At 44.5% G+C, this 5,338-nt stretch overlaps 1 pseudogene; it reads right to left on the reverse strand.

Moving 5' to 3' along the window:
• Nucleotides 1–654: 654 nt before the first annotated feature.
• LOC123133860 (tyrosine-sulfated glycopeptide receptor 1-like) lies at nucleotides 655–3,272 on the reverse strand (annotated as a pseudogene).
• Between the last annotated feature and the right edge of the window lie 2,066 nt (nucleotides 3,273–5,338).

Genomic DNA, 5,338 nt, shown 5'->3' on the forward strand with positions numbered 1-5,338 from the left:
ACGCCTCAAACCGAGCCCTGTAGTCTGTGACTTAACGCAGTTTGTTTTAACTGAAGACTTTGGTCATCTGACCACATACTCAGTCCTGACCAAATTCAGTCACCAGTGCTCCCATGAACTCGTCCCACTTGGCACGCCCATGCAGACGCTTGTATGCTTGGAACCAAAGCGCTGCCAACCCATCCAAGGATGTATAGTGTCGTCGTGCTTACGCAGTGATGTTCCGGCACACATGATACATCTAACATCTCGAAACATGTCAGGCATTGATCTATCCACAGGAGAGGGGTCACACCATGAAATTGAGGGAAATCATGTTGTGGCTGCCGCAGATGATACTCCTCATGCTCGATTGTGGTGTGGCAGGTGGGGCTTTCCTCCAGCTCATGAGGCGAGGAAGGAGCAGTGTGGTAGCCTGCCGGTTGCTGCTGCGAGATATGTAGCAGCGGCGGCGCGGTTCCCTTGTCGGCTTGTGGAGGGGCGGTAGGCTGTGTGATAGTGAACGGCGAGGCAGTCAACTTGCCATTGTCGTGGACGAGGTGCTTGATGCTGTCCATCTCGTCGCCAAATTCCTCCATCTTGCGCAGGCTGTGCACCTCATCGGAGACGGCCTTGATGTCGGTGCCCACGGTTGCGAACCGCGTCAGGATCTCGTTCAGGGTCGCCTGAATCCATCATTCACAGCCTGAACCTTCTCCATCATTCACAGTGGCAATACTGCGGCGAAGTCAAAGTCGTCGGGTCATGATGGCGACCTTGTAAAACACGACAATTAAGGCCTGATTCTATGATGCTATATAGGGTCTTAAATTTTTGCTGTGATTGTGCTACAACTTGGTTTGCTCAACAATATTAAACTTCTTAAGATTCAACTAATACATTATTAAGACACATTGCACATAGATACAGAGATGTGAACACCATAACTGGATACTGGACCATTGCATACTGGATCAGACTACACTGAAGTGGGCTTAGCCGCTTAGCCAAAATATCTAAATAATACTAACTGGTCATATAGCACTCCTACCCCAAAGAACACACCAAAGGCTAAAATGACCTTACTGCTGCATTTTTTTGCAGAAACGATGGAGATGGGAGCTGCTTCAACCGAACTACAATGGTTAATAAGCATAGGGCCGCACAGCTTTGGGTTCCTATTAAAACTAGAAGCTTGAAATGTGCTCAGCTGGCCTGTTGTTGGAATAGGTCCTTCTAGGTCATTGTTAGAAATGTTGAACTCTGAAAGGAAGTGAAGGATCTCCAATGCTGCAGGAATTTCACCAGTCAGATGGTTATTAGACAAATCTAACCTCTGAAGGTTAGTGAGGTTGCCGATTGATTGTGGGATCTCTCCATAGAAGTTGTTGGACCTCAAGTTCAGGTAAAGGAGTGCTTTCAGCTGACCAATCTCTTGTGGGATCACACCTGTGAATTTATTGTTTCCGAGATTCAGCACTTTGCACCAATCACTGTGTATGCGGTATTGAAGTTTTGATGCATCCACAGCATAAATAAGTAGATCAAGGTCAACGAGACTTGGGTCCAAATGGATGGCAGGCTTATCTGATTTTAGCATTGCCATCTCCATCAAGGTGACTGGGATTTTCCCAGAAAGACTGTTGTTTGATACGTCCAGATGGAAGAGGTTGTTTAGGGAGTTGATCCAGCTTGGCATTGGTCCAGTAAGTTGATTTTTAGATAATACCAGTACCTTGAGCCTTGTGAGCTTTGATAACCAAGTAGGTATCCGTCCAGTCAATGAACACTGGTGCATGGCGAGAAACTGAAGATTCTGAAAACCGACAATGCTTTCATCTTGTGGCATGGCCTCATTCATAAAGTTTCTGCCAATAAGCAGAGTGCTGATGTTCCTGCAGCTCTTAAGAGCATGCAAAGCTTTTGTGATATTCGTAAAGGAGTTTCTACTAAGTGATACGAAGGACAGGTACTTCAGATTGCCTATTCTCAGGGAGATCTCACTATGGAAATGGTTGGCTGACAACCGCAGTGCAGTCAAATTGCTGCATGAGTAAATGCTTTCTGGAACTATGCCACCAAGATTATTCTCCATGAGATCTAAACTTTTTAGATTCTGTAGGGTGGCGAAGTTTACCTTCCCTAGATCTCCAGTGAGGTTGTTGATCTTCAGATCAATGGTTTTGAGATTTGTGCAGTTGCTCATAGTTGATGGCAGCTCCCCAGACATGTTATTGCTGCCCAGATGGAGCTCCTCCAGCCTCCTGAGCTGACCTATGGACTCTGGGATGGCTCCACTGAAACTGTTCCCTCCAAGGTCAAGAGTAAGCAGACTACTGAGTTTGACTATGTGTGCTCCATCAAGTTCTCCTTGTAAACCACCATTGTTGGGGAAGGAGAGGTACTCTAGCGAGGTAGAGTGGAAGATTTCAACAGGCAGAATCCCACTTAGGTGATTGTTGCCAGCCTTGAGCACTTTGAGCTTGGAGCAATTACCCAGTGTGTTTGGGATGTCGCCACTCAATTGGTTGTAGGAGAGGTCAAGCAAAGCCAAAGAACAACGCAAAGAGAAGACGGTATGTGCCCAGTGAAGCTGTTATTGCTGGTGTTGAGCGCGATAAGATTCTTCATCACCTTCCATGTGGCTGATGGAAATTCTGAGCCGAACTGGTTGCTTGAGATGTTGAGTACCTGCAGAGGCCGGTCAGTGGTAACCAAGGACGGAAGCTCGGGCAGTGGTCCGTTGAGCCGGCTGAAGCTGACATCGAGGACGATGATGCTTCTGGAGAACATGAGCTCCGCCGGAAGACCACCGGAGAGCGAGTTGTGCGAGAGGTTGACGCGCAGCAGGCTGGTGAGGTTGGTGAGGAACGGAGAGATGGGCCCTTCAAGTCCTTTAGACTCCAGGGAGACCCCAGTGACGGCCCCATCTCCATTGCAGGAGATGCCTTCCCACTCGCAGCAGTCCGTGCCGTTATTACGCCAAGACGTGGCGAGGCCACCATCACTCGACAGCCCGGCAAGGAACTGGAGGAGGTTGCGCTTCTCCTGCTCGGTGCATGCATTGGCGGGAGAGGCTAAGAAGAGCAGCAGGAACAGCTGCAGCACGACCGGAGGAACTGTGAATGAACACATTGGTTAGTGTTTCTTTCCCCTTCTTGTTTTGCTGTTGCTTGAAGAATGCATGTTGTGGTGGTACTAGCTATCATCTAGCAGTGGATTTATTTGGACATCAGAGCGACTGAACACCATTCATAAGATTCCATATTTCTTGTCATGGGTGCACCTTAGTGCCCGGGGCCACGATCGGTCGGTGCACAAAGAGACAGTGACACTAGAATAGGAAAGCAACATCTGTGCCTACCCATTATAGCTATATTAAAACCCAATAAACTAGTTTATAAAGCTATCACTTAGTTCTGGATGGATTAAATAGTTACCGATTAGTCCAAAATTTTCAAGTAGCAAAGAATCAATCTATTATCTCACTGCCCCAAGTTTCATGTTTTAAGCGTAAATGCCTGAAGAGAGTAAGGTTAACTACTTGTTTAGTCATCTTGCTTGACCTATTCATTTTATTGCTCCTCAAGAGTAAACGAAATTGTCCATGAATGTTTGGACCAGCGTGTCTCCATACTTTTTGTCATCCAACACAAGTCTCTGCTCTGCTCGCTAGTTGATAGCCTGGTATCCCAGTTTCTTTTCGTCCTATTTTTTCCTCTCACCTCCCACCACCCCCTCCAATGGTTTATTTTCTCACTGTCATTAAGAAACCAAATCCATCATTAAAGAGGAAGATCTTGTTTCGTGCTTGCTTTGACGGGTGATGGTTCAATTCAATCACGTAAATAATACTCCCTCCGTCCGAAAATACTTGTCATCAAAATGGACAAAAAGGGATGTATCTAGAACTAAAATACATCTAGATACATCGCCTTTTATTCATTTTGATGGCAAGTATTTCCGGACGGAGGGAGTAAGTAATTAAGAATTCAGAAATCATATCATATACTATGTGGGATCACCTTTCGAAAAGACATACATACATAAGATTATTCTCAATAACCTTCCGAAAAGTCATGTATTGTTATCATTATCTCTACTATTAAATGACAATCACAAGTTTCCTAATACAAAAAAATAACACATCTTGTTTCTTATCTTACCAAATCACATATATATTTTTGATCTTACCAAATCTCTTAGAGGGTGTTTGGTTACAGGAACTTATTGGTGTAGGGACTTAAAAAAGTCCCTTTAAGTCACATCTAAACCAAACAGGAGGGACTTATAGTGACTTAAAGTGGGCATTTGGGACTTATGAAATAAGACTCTCAAGGAGAGTCTTATAGAGACTTATAGTTGTAATATGGTCTTTTAGTCCATGTTAAGTCTCAGGAACCAAACAAGTAGGGACTTTTTAGGGACTTGGGACATATAAGTTGGGACTAAAAAAAGTCCTAGGACTTATGAACCAAACAGGGCCTTATATCTCTACCCCTAAAAGGGAAGTTGTTAGTCCGATACGCACGGTTTATTTTCGTCTCCACATCCCACCATCACCCCGCCACGTCGGCTTTCCTCCTCCCATTGTTTTTTTGTCTACAGACTTAGTACCGCATGTTTATGGCATGAGCTAGTGACAGCTGGCATTGGTACCCAGGGCCGAGGGGGTATCAACCTACTTTTTGACCCAGGGGTACCAACCTAAATTTTGAAACGTGTTTCATGTCTATGGGAGATATTCTGCTCCACACTTATTCTGTGAGGTCATTTTCCGCCAGCTGTATACCATGATTAATACCCACCATATTCTGTTTGAAAACTGCTTTATGGTTGTGTTTTTTTTCTCATGCTTCTTGTTATTGGATTATTCCTCTGTTCTTTTGTGGCAAAGAAGCTTTGTGCTTCAACTCCCTATATCCGGTTTTCCTCTTGTTATTTTCCTTTTCTTTTTTGGACAAAAAAAACAACATGTAGTTGTCTGCATATGCGATAGACATTCCTGCTTTCACTACTCGGCAGCTCGAGTTCACCTGTTAAACAACTGTTCTTGATTAAGTCTTTTTTCAGGAGATTGTAATGAAAATTCATTTTTTAAATTTGCTTCATGCACTGCCAACCTCTCTTGCTAGCTAAAGGTAGCTAATTTGGCCTCAGATGCAGTTTGCAGCAATATTGTTGTCATGTTTTTCCGTTATTATTTTTGAACGTAGACAACTTTTGTTGCCAAAGCTACTCCTCTTCATAGTTTTGATTGATTTGTGCCCATATTTTCCCTACCAGCCAAAATTTTGGCAAGGGATGGCGAGACACGCCCTTCAACTCCTCTAAATGCAAGGGAGACTTCAGTGACAGC

The sequence above is a fragment of the Triticum aestivum genome, chromosome 6B (genome assembly GCF_018294505.1).
Source record: "Triticum aestivum cultivar Chinese Spring chromosome 6B, IWGSC CS RefSeq v2.1, whole genome shotgun sequence".
Classification (NCBI taxonomy): Eukaryota; Viridiplantae; Streptophyta; class Magnoliopsida; order Poales; family Poaceae; genus Triticum; species Triticum aestivum.